The following is a 20,301-nucleotide window of genomic DNA, read 5'->3' as shown; positions in this document are numbered from 1 at the left end:
TCCAATCAGAGTTATCAATCCTCCGACACCTGCACCCGTTTACTGTCAACTAAGTTTTGCTAAGTGTACACATTTGTGTAACAACGACAACACAGGAAGATGAAACGACAGACCAAAGTAGAAGTGCATATTGACACAAACAAAAAAACACTCATCTTGTTTTGACAGCCGGTGTTCAGAGTTCGTCTAAGTTGTCCAGGACGTAAGAAGTCCACCAAGTGTTAGGGTCTCAATTCTGGAACAGATTAGGAAAAACAAAACTGAAAAGCAGTAGCAAAGTGTCATTGATGTCAAAAGGAGTCTAATATACTCACCACTGTAGGTTCTTGTGTAGTGGAAGTGGTTAACGAGCTCTGCAGAACTCTGATAACCTGTGCACCTGAACCAGGTGTTTTGGGGATAACTAACTAAGGTTAGCTAACCCTAACCCCCTCATTTGTTCCTTGTTGCAGAAAACGGCCCCTTGCCAAAAACTGCTGTAAAAATATCTTAATATTTATTTCCACTTTAAATGAGTCAGTCTTTTGAAGCTACTTCATCCTGAAATATGCATATCAAATATTAATATTTTTAAAAGGTGAACCTTTAAAAAATATTATTTTTAAAAGGTTCACCTTTTAAAGGCCATATTGTTTACGCAACTACACTGTTTTTATTGGGAAAAAAAAACTACAATAACTTTAGATTCTGATGCATTCTTATTTTTTGCAATGTCAGATTTTTCTAAAAACTGTCTCCTACAAAAATATTGTTCATATTTTTTTCAACTTTAAATTGTCACTCTTTTAACGCTACTTCAGACTGAGATATACTCATCAAATTATATTTTTAAAATTCTAACCCTTTAAAGGCCATAATGTTTATGCAACTCTTTAAATCAACAAAAAAACTACAATCCTTTCCAATCAATCATAAAATACCTTTCAAGGACTATTTATTATTATCAGGCCCTGAAATGGTCAGTGATTGGAAGAAACATTGATTTTGATGCATTGTTAGTTTCTGTAGTGGCAGATGCAATTTAATAATCTTGTGATATGATGGATTTTGAACCGTCTCCTTCTATAAGCAAACTTTTTTCCAACTAAATAATTATTACCCTGTTTTGTTTTAAGATAAATAAACAAGAATAGGTTCAACCTGAACAAATATTTATTTTGCAAAGACGACCCTGAATGATGAAGACTGAAATATAAACATTGAATATGAAACATGGGGCAGTTGGGTGTGTTGTTGGAGATGGGGAGAAAGGAAGAGAGATGGTGAGTGAGTGCATCATGTGTGACTGAGTGAGGGAGTGAGGGAGTGAGGGAGCGAGTGAGCGAGCGAGCGAGAGTGAGTGAGTGACTGTGAGTGAGTGAGCGAGCGAGAGTGAGCGAGCGAGCGTGACTGCGAGTGAACGAGCGTGATTTGGAGTCTCTGCTCCACCTGAGCTGAACTCTCACATTCACACATGATGAACTCACTCACCATCTCCATCTTTTCCCTTCTCCCCATCGCCAACAACACACCAAACTGCCCCATGTTTCATATTCAATGTTCATATTTAAGTGTTCATCATTCAGTGTCCTTTGCATAATAAATGTTTTTCAGGTTCAAACTATTATTGTATGTTTATTCATCTTAAAACAAAACCAGGCTATAATTGGGTTAGTAGGAAAAAAATGTTTTACTTGTAGTCGGAGACCGATTCAAAATCCATCATATATCACAAAATAAGATTAAATTGGATCTGCTACTACAAACAACTAATGCATCAAAATCAATGTTTCTCCTAGTCACTGACCCATCTCAGGGTCTAATAACAACCAAATATTCCTTAAACCACACCAAACATTTCATTTCAAAAATGAAACAAACTTGAACCCTGAGTCTGTTTATATATCAAATAACAACCTGTGTTTGAATCGTATTCAGTGCTTTGTGACTAAAGGGATTTTTGTACACTTCAAAAATAATGGAAAAACTAAATAATGAAAAGGGACGAGAGCAGCAGCAAACAAGTAACAATACTCATCTTCTTCTGACAGTTGGTGTTCAGATGTTCAAAGTTGTGCTGGACGTCAGAAATCCACCAAGCCTTGGGTCTCCATCCTGGAACAGATTAGGAAAAACGAAACTAAAAAGCAGCATCAAACAGTCACTGATGTCCAAAGGAATCTGATATACTCACCACTGCAGATTCTTCTTGTGCAGTAGGAGTCACCGATGAGATCAGGGAAGACGCGACTGTAGGGTAGAACGTCCACCAAGCACCACCTCGAGGTCGACCATGTTGGGTCACCCTTCTGGAACAGATTAGGAAAAACAAACAAATTAACAGAGACAAAAGCAGCAGCAAACAATTAACAATACTCATCCTCTTCCGACCGCTGGGGTTCAGAGTTCTTCAAAGTTGTCCAGAACGTAGGAAGTCCACCAAGCGTAGGGTCTCCATTCTGAAACAGATTAGGAAAAACGAAACTGAAAAGCAGCATCAAACAGTCACTGATGTCCAAAGGAATCTGATATACTCACCACTGCAGGTTCTTCTTGTGCAGTGGGAGTCACCGACCAGATCAGGGAAGAGGCGACTGTAGTGTAGAACGTCCACCAAGCACCACCTCGAGGTCGATCATGTTGGGTCTCCCTTCTGGAACAGATTAGGAAAAACAAACAGATAAAAGTGACAAAAGCAGCAGCAAAAACAACAATTAACAATACTCATCCTCTTCCGACAGCTGGGGTTCAGAGTTCTTCAAAGTTGTCCAGGACATAGGAAGTCCACCAAGCGTAGGGTCTCCATTCTGAAACAGATTAGGAAAAACAAAACTGAAAAGCAGTATCAAACTGTCATTGATGTCCAAAGGAATCTGATATACTCACCACTGCAGATTCTTCTTGTGCAGTAGGAGTCACCGATGAGATCAGGGAAGACGCGACTGTAGGGTAGAACGTCCACCAAGCACCACCTCGAGGTCCACCATGTTGGGTCACCCTTCTGGAACAGATTAGGAAAAACAAACAAATTAACAGAGACAAAAGCAGCAGCAAACAATTAACAATACTCATCCTCTTCCGACCGCTGGGGTTCAGAGTTCTTCAAAGTTGTCCAGAACGTAGGAAGTCCACCAAGCGTAGGGTCTCCATTCTGAAACAGATTAGGAAAAACAAAACTGAAAAGCAGTATCAAACTGTCACTGATGCCCAAAGGAATCTGATATACTCACAACTGGAGGTTCTTGTGTTGTAGGAGTCACCGATGAGATCAGGGAAGAGGCGACTGTAGACGAAAGTAGAGGTCAACAACGATGAAGCAAACACAAATAAGAAATATCACCATACTCCTCCTCTTCCGACAGTCTGTGTTCAGTCAATATGCATATCAAATATTAATATTTTTTAAAATGTTAACCTTTTAAAGGCCATATTGTTTATGCAACTACAATAACTTTTGATTCTGATGCATTCTTATTTTTTGCAATGTCAGATTTTTCTAAAAACAGTCTCCTACAAAAATATTGTTCATATTTTTTTCAACTTTAAATTGTCACTCTTTTAACGCTACTTCAGACTGAGATATACTCATCAAATTATATTTTTAAAAATTCTAACCCTTTAAAGGCTATAATGTTTATGCAACTCTTTAAATCAACAAAAAAACTACAATCCTTTCCAATCAATCATAAAATACCTTTCAAGGACTATTTATTATTATCAGGCCCTGAGATGGTCAGTGATTGGAAGAAACATTGATTTTGATGCATTGTTAGTTTCTGTAGTGGCAGATGCAATTTAATAATCTTGTGATATGATGGATTTTGAATCGTCTCCTTATATAAGCAAACTTTTTTTCCTACTAAATAATTATTACCCTGTTTTGTTTTAAGATAAATAAACAAGAATAGGTTCAACCTGAACAAATATTTATTTTGCAAAGACGACCCTGAATGATGAAGACTGAAATATAAACATTGAATATGAAACATGGGGCAGTTGGGTGTGTTGTTGGAGATGGGGAGAAAGGAAAAGAGCGATGGTGAGTGAGTGCATCATGTGTGACTGAGTGAGGGAGTGAGGGAGTGAGGGAGCGAGTGAGCGAGCGAGCGAGAGTGAGTGAGTGACTGTGAGTGAGTGAGTGAGTGAGTGAGCGAGCGAGAGTGAGCGAGCGAGCGTGACTGCGAGTGAACGAGCGAGATTTGGAGTCTCTGCTCCACCTGAGCTGAACTCTCACATTCACACATGATGAACTCACTCACCATCTCCATCTTTTCCCTTCTCCCCATCGCCAACAACACACCAAACTGCCCCATGTTTCATATTCAATGTTCATATTGGGTTAGGGTGTCCTTTGCAAAATAAATGTTTTTTTAGGTTCAAACTATTATTGTATGTTTATTTATCTTAAAACAAAACCAGGTTATAATTGGGTTAGTAGGAAAAAAATGTTTTACTTGTAGTCGGAGACCGATTCAAAATCCATCATATATCACAAAATAAGATTACATTGGATCTGCTACTACAAAAAAGTAATAATGCATCAAAATCAATGTTTCTCCTAGTCACTGACCCATCTCAGGGTCTAATAACAACCAAATATTCCTTAAACCACACCAAACATTTCATTTCAAAAATGAAACAAACTTGAACCCTGAGTCTGTTTATATATCAAAAAACAACCTGTGTTTGAATCGTATTCAGTGCTTTGTGACTATAGTGATTTTTGTACACTTAAAAAATAATGGAAAAAACTAAATAATGAAAAGGGACGAGAGCAGCAGAAAACAACAATACTCATCTTCTTCTGACAGTTGGTGTTCAGATGTTCAAAGTTGTCCTGGACGTCAGAAATCCACCAAGCCTTGGGTCTCCATTCTGAAACAGATTAGGAAAAACGAAACTGAAAAGCAGCATCAAACTTTCATTGATGTTCAAAGGAATCTGATATACTCACCACTGTAGGTTCTTCTTGTGCAGTGGGAGTCACCGATGAGATCAGGGAAGAGGCGACTGTAGACAAAAGTAGAGGTCAGTTTTCCGGCCAGTTTTCTGCTGCCTTTAACCAGCTCTGTGTCCCCTCTGAATTATTACCAAACACGGAGGTGCTCAGTTCTTCGTTTCACTCCTCCTGCCGAACCATATTGGACTCTGTGGCTCCATTTAAAACCGTGCAGCCCAAAGCTAAACCTGAGCCCTGGTTCAATGCGAGAACTCGCGCAGCCAGACAGGATTGCCGCAAAGCTGAACGCAGGTGGAAAAAGGACAAGCTGCAGGTTTCTCGCCAAATCCTAAAAGACAGCTGGCGCTGCTACCAGAGCACTGTCAAAGAGTCCAGAAGAGAGCACCTGTCAAATATTATTGAATCAAACTCTCACAACCCACGTGTGTTATTTAAAACCATAGAGTCTGTTCTTGGCTCACCTCAGCCTGTGTGCACAGAGGAATCCCCTGAAATGTGCAATAGCTTCCTGCAGTTCTTCATTGATAAGGTTGCTACCACAAGGGCTCTAATCACCACACCTGTGTCTGACCCCTCTGACAGTGTGCTTTTCTCAGCTGTGCTTGATTCGTTTGAGCCCGTGTCTCTGATTGCCTTAGAAAAAGTGGTTGCCCAGATGAAGCCATCAGGCTCTCCCTGTGACACTGTCCCGCCTCACTTTTTTAAAGAGGTATTTCCTTGTATAGGGCAGTCAGTCCTGGCCATTATTAACAGCAGTCTGTCTTCTGGTGTTGTCCCCCAATGTTTTAAACATGCTGTTGTACAACCCCTGCTTAAGAAACCTGGCCTTGATCGTGTTATGCTAGCCAATTATAGACCTATCTCCAAGCTGCCTTTTATTTCAAAGATCCTGGAAAAAGTTGTCCACGCCCAGTTGCAGTCGTTCCTGGACGAGCATGATATTCTGGAGATTTTCCAGTCTGGCTTTAAAACAAGGCATAGTACAGAGTCAGCTTTATTAAGAGTGTTCAATGACATCCTCCTGACGGTTGATTCTGGAGACTCTGTGATCCTTGTCCTGCTGGACCTAACTGCAGCGTTTGACACTGTGGACCACAATATTTTAGTGGCACGCTTGCAGCACCTAGTGGGCATTAGTGGTAGCGCCCTTAATTGGTTTAGATCGTATCTTGAGGGAAGATCTATGTGTGTACGCCTCGGTGGCTCTGAGTCCCGCTCTGCTCCACTGTCATATGGGGTTCCACAGGGCTCAATTTTAGGGCCCCTGCTCTTCTCCCTGTATCTGCTTCCCCTGGGCTCCATCTTGAGAAAACATGGCATCTCATTTCATTTTTATGCAGACGACAGTCAGATTTATGTCCCACTGAGTAAGAAAAATGCCTGTCTGCAACCACTTCTATTATGTCTTGATGACATAAAAGCATGGATGTCACTGAACTTTTTAAAATTTAATGAAAAGAAGACGGAAGTCATAATGTTTGGTCCTAGCGGCTCTAGTGAACCCCCCCCTGCTGATTTGGGCCCTTTGGCATCGTATGTGAAGCCTTTAGTGACAAACTTAGGTTTTATATGGACAGTGATTTTAAATTGGACCGGCAAATTGGGGCAACAGTAAAGTCCAGCTTTTTTCACCTCAGGCAGCTGGCAAAGGTGAGGCCCTTTCTCTCACAAAAGCACTTTGAAACAGTAATCCATGCCTTTGTTACATCTCGGCTGGATTACTGTAACGCTCTTTATCTTGGAGTCAGCCAGTCCTCCCTCTCACGTCTCCAGTTGGTCCAGAACGCTGCTGCTCGCCTCTTAACTGGAGCACGTAAGAGGGAGCACATTACTCCCATTTTGGCCTCCCTTCACTGGCTGCCTGTGCATTTTAGAGTCCATTTTAAGATTCTTTTATTTGTTTTTAAATCTTTAAATGGTCTTGCCCCGCCTTACCTCTCTGAGCTTCTCCATCCTTACACTCCTGCTCGGTGCCTCAGGTCAGCTGACCAGCTGCTCCTGGAGGTACCGAGGTCTAAACGGAAGCTCAGAGGGGAAAGAGCTTTCTCCATTGCCGGTCCCAAACTTTGGAACGCCCTCCCGCTTCATATTAGACAGGCCCCCTCACTGTCCATTTTTAAAACTCATCTTAAAACACATTTTTATTCTTCTGCGTTCAACTCAGCATGAGACTCTGCTCTTGTTTTAGTGTTTTATTGTTTAAACATTTTTATTGTTTTATAGTTTTATTGTTTTTTTTATTATTTAAACATTGTTACTGTTTTATAGTTGTATTGTTTTTATTTTGTCTCCTATGTTTTATGTGCCATGTTTTATTTATTGTACTGTTAAGCACTTTGTACCAGCTTTAGCTGCCTAAAGCGCTCTATAAATAAAGTTGAGTTGAGTTGAGTTGAGTCAACAACAATGACGCAAAGAAAAATAAATATCACCATTCTCCTCCTCTTCCGACAATCTGTGTTCAGAGTTCGTCGAAGTTGTCCAGAACGTCCACCAAGCACCGCCTCGAGGTCGACCATGTTGGGTCTCCATTCTGGAACAGATTAGGAAAAACAAAACTGAAAAGCAGTATCAAACTGTCATTGATGTCCAAAGGAATCTGATATACTCACCACTGCAGGTTCTTCTTGTGCAGTAGGAGTCACCGATGAGATCAGGGAAGATGCGACTGTAGGGTAGAACGTCCAACAAGCACCACCTTGAGGTCGACCATGTTGGGTCACCCTTCTGGAACAGATTAGGAAAAACAAACAAATTAACAGAGACAAAAGCAGCAGCAAACACAACTACTAACAATACTCATCCTCTTCCGACAGCTAGTGTTTAGAGTTTGAAGTTGTCAAGGACCTAGGAAGTCCACCAAGCCTTGGGTCTCCATTCTGAAACAGATTAGGAAAAACAAAACTGAAAAGCAGTATCAAACTGTCATTGATGTCATAAGGAATCTGATATACTCACCACTGTAGGTTCTTCTTGTGCAGTGGGAGTCACCGACCAGATCAGGGAAGAGGCGACTGTAGACGAAAGTAGAGGTCAACAATAACTCAAACAAAAATATCACCATACTCATCCTCTTCCAACAGTCTGTGTTCAGAGTTCGTCGAAGTTGTCCTCGACGTCCACCAAGCCCCGGCTCGAGGTCGACCATGTTGGGTCTCCATTCTGGAACAGATTAGGAACAACAAACAAATTAACAGAGACAAACGCAGCAAACACAACAACTTACAATACTCATCCTCTTCTGACAGCTGGTGTTCAGAGTTCGTCAATGTTGTCCTGGACATACACCAGGCGTGACCGTTCCATCACAAGGTCCATGTCGGGTCTCGATTCTGGAACAGAAAATTTGTGTCCAGCCATGGCAAAAGGGTTCACATGTCTACTTCGGGACATTTGGAGTTATTTACAGATTCCGAAAGTGTGATATCTAAGCTTTCCAACAATGTCAAACCCATGTCCATCTGATAATTTTTGAAGAAGATGTGGTCATTTGAATGTAGACACTCCTCAAACTGCTTTAGGGAGAAATTCAGCCTGAAAGATTTCGACCCTCTTGAGGAGCCAGGCCAATAGCTGCTCATTTGCATGACATTAACATGGTCACAACCCCCCACCCAGTCTAGCTGTCAGTGACATCTGATGTCTGTTAGCCCACAGGACAGTAACAGTGTAGCAGTTTGGAAAAAAAAAAGGAATGAATGTAGTTCATGTCAATGTAAGGCAAGGCAAGGCAAGTTTATTTGTATAGCACATTTCAACAACAAGGTAATTCAAAGTGCTTTACATAAAGCATTAAAAAGCATAGAAAAGAGACATTTATAAAATCAGATATAACATCAAAATAAAAACAAGCAGGTGAAATTTAAAGATTAAGATTAAAAAATAAAATAGATACAAATAAAATAAAAAGATAACAAATAAAATCAAGAGTATATATAAGGAATAAAGGTTACAGTGCAGTATTGGAAATGACTGAAATGCAGCGGCAAACAGAAAAGTCTTCACTCTTGATTTAAAAGAGGTGAGAGTTTCAGCAGACCTACAGTTTTCTGGGAGTTTGTTCCAGATATATGGTGCATAGAACTAAAATAAAGAAATAAAATATATCTAAGTGTGTGAAGGAATATTTTCCAGACCATGGACTATATTATCATCTTCAATACCAGTTCCTCCCCCACAATGTGGCTGTACCCACTCTGTCCATCACAGTTGATATGCGGACTAAATGATGACATCACAAACGCACCCTCTTCTGTGCTGTAACCTTTGGTGCTGGGCATGTGAAGAATTTTGCCTCATCAGAACAGAAAGGCCGGATTTTTTCAAAAAGATATGTCTGCCTGTCCATGGTCAGTCCAGGTGGGGCCAGGACGGGGAGACTGTCAACAGGGGGCAGAACTCCTGGGTTGCGCAGTAGCTGAAACTCGATAGGCTCTGCATCACTGTGAGTTTGAGCAAGCACCACACCTGGTCTGTTGGCATCAAAGCTGTGACAGAATAGAAGCACACAACAGGATATTTAAAACATGGCTCACTGTTCACATGGAACACTATTATGTTCATTCGTGATTTTTTTATTCATAAAATGCAGAATTTTGAATATAAATACCTAAAGTTCTGATAACTCTTGATCTGTGGGAGCTTTTGAAAGTAGGGACTCAGATGTGTCTGCCAGTCGATGGTCTTTACTATCACTCTGCCATCTGCCGTTCCAACAAGCTGCGGAATATTGAGGCGACTTTCAGCAGAGCTGTGTTCCACTACCTGTTGACAGCAAGAACCACAATGAAAATAATTATTTTATTTTTCCAAAAAAATCACATTTTACACATTACATATTGCAGTCTATATAAGCATTTGGCTATTGTATAGAAATCAATTTATACACATACCAAGAGCCTTAGCCGACCTCATGTATTGACGCCACACTGAGGCCTTGGACACATGGGTTGGCAGCAACTTCACATGCCAATCCTTATGCCCAGGATTCTGAAAAAAAAATAAAAAATACTTATTTCAGATCATGGTTCATGTTAAAAGGCATTTAATCACTGAATCAGTATAGATTGATCAGTAGTATTGCTTGAATTATGTGTGAATGCCACACCTTTATGTGCATGAATTGCACGTGTAATTAACACATTCATCACACATTGTGTTAATCATGTGTGATTCATGCATGCAAAGGTGTGGCATTCACACATCATTCAATGCAATGTTAGGTTTCGAACACGGGAGTTTCGTCTCAAAGCATTTGAATTATCAAACTGAACCTGCGGGTGTACAAAATCTCAAAGAGGGCCGTGACATGCTCCTCTTACGGCTTATAATACGCTCATCTGACCGAACAAAAGTTTCGATGTGCGCATCATTCTCATTGTAATAATACAGTACCGAGCTAGCGAGCTAAGCTAGCGAGCTAAGCAAGCATGGCTAATAACAATGTAGCCAAACGGCGTTATGAAACGCACAGTGGATTATTAAAAGACAGCTTCCCTATGTGCGTCTGAATGTGACTTTGAATGAACACTAACATAACATCGATTAACAACGTTAAGGAAAACTCACCCCATAAGAACATCAGTGTGATCATAAGAGGTCCGGGCTTGCTTCCTTTTCGTTGCAGTTTTACGTCTGTTCGCCTCCAAAAGTCCAATTCGATAGGAGATAGAGCGGTGCTGGCGTCATGTCATCATCTCAGACAACTACCGTGTGTGTCCTGCTCTCTTTCAGCCGCGGAATAATCATCTGTTTGTTGTTTTTGTGACGATGAAGTCTGCTAACACGTTAGCATAAAGATCGCTAGCTTAAAATGCTAACAGTCCACACACAGCAGTCTCTGTACGTTCGCTGTCCTTGTCCGTGAAGAAGCTGCTCAGCCACAGACTTATTGTCCTTTTCTCTTTGTCTTCCTTTGTCAAACAAAGCTTTGATGATGACTGCTTTGATGATATTCACGCTTTAATTTCGCACTGCACACATACGCTGGACATTCGACACACTCTCTCTCTCTCTCTCCGTATAATTAGCCATGTGTATTCTCTGTGATCGTCAGCTGATTGGCTGAAAAAGCCGATTGGCTGACACTGTTTTCTTCACTTTTAAGTTTTCACAAAGCATTATGGGTAATGGATTGGTTCACATGGTGTAACAGCTTCCTGGTGAACCAATGTGTTTTTACAAGGAGGGTCACATTTGATTTATGGCTGCTGAATTATTCAGACTGCTCTCTGGTGGACAAAGTTGTTATTACATGTAAGGTCAAATCTGATTTATGGCTGCTGGGTTCTTCAAATTGCCCTCTAGTGGACAAACATGTCATTACATGCAAGCTCAAATTTGATGTATGGATACTTAATTATTTCAACTGCCCTCTATTGGACAAGTTTGACATTACAAGTAAGGTCAAATCTGATTCATGGCTGCTGGGTTCTTCAAACTGCCCTCTAGTGGACAAACATGTCGTTACATGTAAGCTCAAATTTGATGTATGGATACTTAATTATTTTAACTGCCCTCTAGTGGACAAGTTTGACATTACAAGTGAGGTCAATTCTGATTTATGGCTGCTGAGTTCTTCAAACTGCCCTCTAGTGGACAAACATGTCATTACATGTAAGCTCAAATTTGATGTATGGATACTTAATTATTTCAACTGCCCTCTAGTGGACAAGTTTGACATTACAAGTAAGGTCAAATCTGATTTATGGGTGCTGGATTGGTCAGACTGCCCTCTGGTGGATAAAGGTGTTATTACATGTAAGGTCAAATCTGATTTATGGCTGCTAAATTCTTCAGACTGCCCTCTAGTGGAAAAAGATGTCATTACATGTAAGGTCAAATTTGACTTTTGGCTGCTGGATTCTTCAGACTGCCCTCTGGTGGATAAACATGTCATTACATGCACTCTCAAATTTGATTTATAGCTGATAAATTATTTCAACTGCCCTCTAGTGGACAAGTTTGACATTACAAGTAAGGTCAAATCTGATTTATGGCTGCTGGATTGGTCAGACTGCCCTCTGGTGGACAAATGTGTCATTACATGTAAGCTCAAATCTGATTTATGGCTGTTAAATTCTTCAGACTGCCCTCTAGTGGATAAAGGTGTCATTACATGTAAGGTCAAATTTGACTTTTGGCTGCTGGATTCTTCAGACTGCCCTCTGGTGGATAAACATGTCATTACATGCACGCTCAAATTTGATTTATGGATACTAAATTATTTCAACTGCCCTCTGGTGGACAAACATGTCATTATATGTTATGTCAAATCTGATTTATAGCTGCTTAATTATTTCAACTGCCATCTAGTGGACAAGTTTGACATTACAAGTAAGGTCAAATCTGATTTATGGCTGCTGGATTGGTCAGACTGCCCTCTGGTGGACAAATGTGTCACTACATGTAAGCTCAAATCTGATTTATGGCATGCTAAATTCTTCAGACTGCTCTCTAGTGGATAAAGGTGTCATTACATGTAAGCTCAAATCTGATTTATGGCATGCTAAATTCTTCAGACTGCTCTCTAGTGGATAAAGGTGTCATTACATGTAAGCTCAAATTTGATGTATGGATACCTAATTATTTCAACTGCCCTCTAGTGGACAAGTTTGACATTGCAAGTAAGGTCAAATCTGATTTATGGCTGCTGGATTGGTCAGACTGCCCTCTGGTGGACAAATGTGTCATTACATGTAAGCTCAAATCTGATTTATGGCATGCTAAATTCTTCGAACTGCCCTTTAGTGGATAAAGGTGTCATTACATGTAAGCTCAAATTTAATGTATGGATACTTAATTATTTCAACTGCCCTCTAGTGGACAAGTTTGACATTACAAGTAAGGTCAAATCTGATTCATGGCTGCTGGGTTCTTCAAACTGCCCTCTAGTGGACAAACATGTCATGTTTGTCATGACATGGGTTAACCCATGCCAAACTATGTCATGTTCAAAAGTTCATTAAAAATATTCTTTAAGAGATATGCAAATATTTTCAACGGATTCTTCTTCAGGGCATGCTTGACTATGACTGTGTACAATTTCAAGACATTCCAAGATACTTTTGGGGTCTTTTTTGACGAAAAAGTTAAGTCACTGCCTAAGTGCATCGATCGCTTTCCTGATTTTCAAAAATTCATTAAAAATATTCCTTAAGCGATATGCAAATATTTACAACGGATTCTTGTTCAGGGCGTCGTTGACTATGACTGAGCACAATTTCAAGACATTCCAACATACTTGGAATGTCCAAATGCATGGATCGCTTTCCTGATTTTCAAAAGTTCTATAAAAATATTCTTAAAGAGATATGCAAATATATTCAACGGATTCTTGTTCAGGACATGCTTGACTATGACTGTGTACAATTTCAAGACATTCCAAGATACTTTTGGGGTCTTTTTTGACGAAAAAGTAAAGTCACTGCCGAAGTGCATAAATCGCTTTCCTGATTTTCAAAAATTCATTAAAAATATTCCTTAAGCGATATGCAAATATTTTCAATGGATTCTTGTTCAGGGCGTCGTTGACTATGACTGAGTACAATTTCAAGACATTCCAACATACTTGGAATGTCCAAGTGCATGTATCGTTTTCCGGATTTTCAAAAATTCATTAAAAATATTCTTCAAGAGATATGCAAATATATTCAACGGATTCTTGTTCAGGACATGCTTGACTATGACTGTGTACAATTTCAAGACATTCCAAGATACTTTTGGGGTCTTTTTTGAATAAAAAGTTAAGTCACTGCCTCAGTGCACAGACTTTCCTCATTTTCAAAAATTCATTAAAAATATTCCTTAAGAGATATGCAAATATTTTCAATGGATTCTTGTTCAGGGCGTCGTTGACTATGACTGAGTACAATTTCAAGACATTCCAACATACTTGGAATGTTCAAGTGCATGGATCGCTTTCCGGATTTTCAAAAATTCATTAAAAATATTCTTCAAGAGATATGCAAATATATTCAACGGATTCTTGTTCAGGGCATGCTTGACTATGACTGTGTACAATTTCAAGACATTCCAAGATACTTTTGGGGTCTTTTTTGAATAAAAAGTTAAGTCACTGACTAAGTGCACAGACTTTCCTCATTTTCAAAAATTCATTAAAAATATTCCTTAAGAGATATGCAAATATTTTCAATGGATTCTTGTTCAGGGCGTCGTTGACTATGACTGAGTACAATTTCAAGACATTCCAACATATTTGGAATGTCCAAGTGCATGGATTGCGTTCCGGATATTCAAAAATTAATTTAAAATATTCTTCAAGAGATATGCATATATATTCAACGGATTCTTGTTCAGGGCATGCTTGACTATGACTGTGTACAATTTCAAGACATTCCAAGATACTTTTGGGGTCTTTTTTGACGAAAAAGTTAAGTCACTGCCTAAGTGCATGGATGGCTTTCCTGATTTTCAAAAATTCATTAAAAATATTCCTTAAGCGATATGTAAATATTTTCAACGAATTCTTGTTCAGGGTGTCGTTGACTATGACTGAGTAAAATTTCAAGACATTCCAACATACTTGGAATGTCCAAGTGCATGGATCGCTTTCGGATTTTCAAAAGTTAATTAAAAATATTCTTGAAGAGATATGCAAACATATTCAACGGATTCTTGTTCAGGGCATGCTTGACTATGACTGTGTACAATTTCAAGACATTCCAAGATACTTTTGGGGTCTTTTTTGAATAAAAAGTTAAGTCACTGCCGAAGCGCACAGACTTTCCTCATTTTCAAAAATTCATTAAAAATATTCCTTAAGCGATATGCAAATATTTTCAACGGATTCTTGTTCAGGGCGTCGTTGACTATGACTGAGTACAATTTCAAGACATTCCAACATACTTGGAATGTCCAAGTGCATGGATCGCTTTACGGATTTTAAAAAATTCATTAAAAATATTCTTCAATAGATAAGCAAATATATTAAACCGATTCTTCTTCAGGGCATGCTTGACTATGACTGTGTACAATTTCAAGACATTCCAAGATACTTTTGGGGTCTTTTTGGACGAAAAAGTTAAGTCATTGCCTAAGTGCATGGATCGCTATCCTGATTTTCAAAAAATCATTAAAAATATTATTCAAGAGATATGCAAATATATTCAACGGATTCTTCTTCTGGGCATGCTTGACTATGACTGTGTACAATTTCAAGACATTCCAAGATACTTTTGGAGTCTTTTTGGATGAAAAAGTTAAGTCACTGCCTAAGTGCATGGATCGCTTTCCTGATTTTCAAAAATTCATTAAAAATAATCTTCAATAGATAAGCAAATATATTCAACGGATTCTTCTTCAGGGCATGCTCGACTATGACTGTGTACAATTTCAAGACATTCCAAGATACTTTTGGGGTCTTTTTTGAATAAAAAGTTAAGTCACTGCCTAAGTGCACAGACTTTCCTGATTTTCAAAAATTCATTAAAAATATTCCTTAAGAGATATGCAAATATTTTCAATGGATTCTTGTTCAGAGCGTCGTTGACTATGACTGAGTACAATTTCAAGACATTCCAACATACTTGGAATGTCCAAGTGCATGGATCGCTTCCTGGATTTTCAAAAATTCATAAAAAATATTCTTCAATAGATAAGCAAATATATTCAACGGATTCTTCTTCAGGGCATGCTTGACTATGACTGTGTACAATTTCAAGACATTCCAAGATACTTCTGGGGTTTTTTGGGACGAAAAAGTTAAGTCACTGCCTAAGTCCATGGATCTCTTTACTGATTTTCAAAAATTCATTAAAAATATTCCTTAAGAGATATGCAAATATTTTCAACGGATTCTTGTTCAGGGCGTCGTTGACTATGACTGAGTGCAATTTCAAGACATTCCAACATACTTGGAATGTCCAAGTGCATGGATCGCTTCCCGGATTTTAAAAAATTCATTAAAAATATTCTTCAATAGATAAGCAAATATATTCAACGGATTCTTCTTCAGGGCATGCTTGACTATGACTGTGTACAATTTCAAGACATTCCAAGATACTTCTGGGGTTTTTTGGGACGAAAAAGTTAAGTCACTGCCTAAGTCCATGGATCTCTTTACTGATTTTCAAAAATTCATTAAAAATATTCCTTAAGAGATATGCAAATATTTTCAACGGATTCTTGTTCAGGGCGTCGTTGACTATGACTGAGTGCAATTTCAAGACATTCCAACATACTTGGAATGTCCAAGTGCATGGATCGCTTTCCTGAGTTTCAAAAATTCATTAAAAATATTCCTTAAGCGATATGCAAATATTTTCAACGGATTCTTGTTCAGGGCGTCGTTGACTATGACTGAGTACAATTTCAAGACAGTCCAACATACTTGGAATGTCCAAGTGCATGGATCGCTTTCCTGATTTTCAAAAGTTCATTAAAAATATTCTTCAAGAGATATGCAAATATTTTCAACAGAATCTTGTTCAGGGCATGCTTGACTATGACTGTGTACAATTTCAAGACATTCCAAGATACTTTTGGGGTCTTTTTTGAATAAAAAGTTAAGTCACTGCCTAAGTGCACAGACTTTCCTGATTTTCAAAAATTCATTAAAAATATTCCTTAAGAGATATGCAAATATTTTCAATGGATTCTTGTTCAGGGCGTCGTTGACTATGACTGAGTAAAATTTCAAGACATTCCAACATACTTGGAATGTCCAAGTGCATGGATCGCTTCCTGGATTTTCAAAAATTCATAAAAAATATTCTTCAATAGATAAGCAAATATATTCAACGGATTCTTCTTCAGGGCATGCTTGACTATGACTGTGTACAATTTCAAGACATTCCAAGATACTTCTGGGGTTTTTTGGGACGAAAAAGTTAAGTCACTGCCTAAGTCCATGGATCTCTTTACTGATTTTCAAAAATTCATTAAAAATATTCCTTAAGAGATATGCAAATATTTTCAACGGATTCTTGTTCAGGGCGTCGTTGACTATGACTGAGTGCAATTTCAAGACATTCCAACATACTTGGAATGTCCAAGTGCATGGATCGCTTCCCGGATTTTAAAAAATTCATTAAAAATATTCTTCAATAGATAAGCAAATATATTCAACGGATTCTTCTTCAGGGCATGCTTGACTATGACTGTGTACAATTTCAAGACATTCCAAGATACTTCTGGGGTTTTTTGGGACGAAAAAGTTAAGTCACTGCCTAAGTCCATGGATCTCTTTACTGATTTTCAAAAATTCATTAAAAATATTCCTTAAGAGATATGCAAATATTTTCAACGGATTCTTGTTCAGGGCGTCGTTGACTATGACTGAGTGCAATTTCAAGACATTCCAACATACTTGGAATGTCCAAGTGCATGGATCGCTTTCCTGAGTTTCAAAAATTCATTAAAAATATTCCTTAAGCGATATGCAAATATTTTCAACGGATTCTTGTTCAGGGCGTCGTTGACTATGACTGAGTACAATTTCAAGACAGTCCAACATACTTGGAATGTCCAAGTGCATGGATCGCTTTCCTGATTTTCAAAAGTTCATTAAAAATATTCTTCAAGAGATATGCAAATATTTTCAACAGAATCTTGTTCAGGGCATGCTTGACTATGACTGTGTACAATTTCAAGACATTCCAAGTTACTTTTGGGGTCTTTTTTGAATAAAAAGTTAAGTCACTACCTAAGTGCACAGACTTTCCTCATTTTTAAAAATTCATTAAAAATATTCCTTAAGAGATATGCAAATATTTTCAATGGATTCTTGTTCAGGGCGTCGTTGACTATGACTGAGTACAATTTCAAGACAGTCCAACATACTTGGAATGTCCAAGTGCATGGATCGCTTTACGGATTTTCAAAAATCATTAAAAATATTCTTCAAAAGATATGCAAATATATTCAACGGATTCTTCTTCAGGGCGTCGTTGACTATGACTGTGTACAATTTCAAGACATTCCAAGATACTTTTGGGGTCTTTTTGGACGAAAAAGTTAAGTCACTGCCTCAGTGCATGGATCGCTTTCCTGATTTTCAAAAATTCATTAAAAATATTCCTTAAGCGATATGCAAATATTTTAAACGGATTCTTGTTCAGGGCGTCGTTGACTATGACTGAGTGCAATTTCAAGACATTCCAACATACTTGGAATGTCCAAGTGCATGGATCGCTTCCCGGATTTTAAAAAATTCATTAAAAATATTCTTCAATAGATAAGCAAATATATTCAACGGATTCTTCTTCAGGGCATGCTTGACTATGACTGTGTACAATTTCAAGACATTCCAAGATACTTCTGGGGTTTTTTGGGACGAAAAAGTTAAGTCACTGCCTAAGTCCATGGATCTCTTTACTGATTTTCAAAAATTCATTAAAAATATTCCTTAAGAGATATGCAAATATTTTCAACGGATTCTTGTTCAGGGCGTCGTTGACTATGACTGAGTGCAATTTCAAGACATTCCAACATACTTGGAATGTCCAAGTGCATGGATCGCTTTCCTGAGTTTCAAAAATTCATTAAAAATATTCCTTAAGCGATATGCAAATATTTTCAACGGATTCTTGTTCAGGGCGTCGTTGACTATGACTGAGTACAATTTCAAGACAGTCCAACATACTTGGAATGTCCAAGTGCATGGATCGCTTTCCTGATTTTCAAAAGTTCATTAAAAATATTCTTCAAGAGATATGCAAATATTTTCAACAGAATCTTGTTCAGGGCATGCTTGACTATGACTGTGTACAATTTCAAGACATTCCAAGTTACTTTTGGGGTCTTTTTTGAATAAAAAGTTAAGTCACTGCCTAAGTGCACAGACTTTCCTGATTTTCAAAAATTCATTAAAAATATTCCTTAAGAGATATGCAAATATTTTCAATGGATTCTTGTTCAGGGCGTCGTTGACTATGACTGAGTACAATTTCAAGACAGTCCAACATACTTGGAATGTCCAAGTGCATGGATCGCTTTACGGATTTTCAAAAATCATTAAAAATATTCTTCAAAAGATATGCAAATATATTCAACGGATTCTTCTTCAGGGCGTCGTTGACTATGACTGTGTACAATTTCAAGACATTCCAAGATACTTTTGGGGTCTTTTTGGACGAAAAAGTTAAGTCACTGCCTCAGTGCATGGATCGCTTTCCTGATTTTCAAAAATTCATTAAAAATATTCCTTAAGCGATATGCAAATATTTTAAACGGATTCTTGTTCAGGGCGTCGTTGACTATGACTGAGTACAATTTCAAGACATTCCAACATCCTTGGAATGTCCAAGTGCATGGATCGCTTTCCTGATTTTCAAAAGTTCATTAAAAATATTCTTCAAGAGATATGCAAATATATTCAACGGATTCTTGTTCAGGGCATGCTTGACTATGACTGTGTACAATTTCAAGACATTCCAAGATACTTTTGGGGTCTTTTTTGAATAAAAAGTTAAGTCACTAAATGCATCAGGGCAAATGGATAATTTCCTCCGTCTCACCTGATTTCCTGCTGTGTGATCGACGGTGTCCAAACGTTTGTTTCCAGTGACTGGACGACATGGATGAACTCCTGCAGCTTTAATGCTTTAAAAACAAACCAAAAACATCAAAAGGTAAGTCACTGCCTAAGTGCATGGATCGCTTTCCTGATTTTCAAAAACTCATTAAAAATATTCCTTAAGAGATATGCAAATATTTTTAATGGATTCTTGTTCAGGGCGTCGTTGACTATGACTGAGTACAATTTCAAGACATTCCAACATACTTGGAATGTCCAAGTGCATGGATCGCTTTACTGATTTTCAAAAATTCATTTAAAATATTCCTCAAGAGATATGCAAATATTTTCAACGGATTCTTGTTCAGGGCATGCTTGACTATGACTGTGTACAATTTTAAGACATTCCAAGATACTTTTGGGGTCTTTTTTGAATAAAAAGTTAAGTCACTGCCTAAGTGCATGGATCGCTTTCCTGATTTTCAAAAATTCATTAAAAATATTCCTTAGGAGATATGCAAATATTTTCAACGGATTCTTGTTCAGGGAGTCGTTGACTATGACTGTGTACAATTTCAAGACATTCCAAGATACTTTTGTTTTTTTCTGTTAAATCAATCAATCAATCAATCATTTTTTGTATAGCCCACAGTTTACAAAACATAGTTTGTCTCAGGGACTTCACAGGGTTGGTAACATCCTCTGTCCTTAGACCTTCGACCTGGGTCAGGAAAAACTACCAGCGAAAAAACTCTTGGAACAGGGAAAAGGGTAGAAACCTTAGGGAGAACCACAGGTGAGGGATCCACTCCCTGGACGGACAGACGTGCAGTAGATGTTACCAAAAACATACAATACACAATGACAAAGAATAAAAAGTGAAAAG

This window comes from Microchirus variegatus (genome assembly GCF_963457635.1).
Source record: "Microchirus variegatus genome assembly, chromosome: 10".
Taxonomy (NCBI): domain Eukaryota; kingdom Metazoa; phylum Chordata; class Actinopteri; order Pleuronectiformes; family Soleidae; genus Microchirus; species Microchirus variegatus.
The sequence above is the reverse complement of the archived record's forward strand: the minus strand, read 5'-3'. Positions refer to the sequence as shown.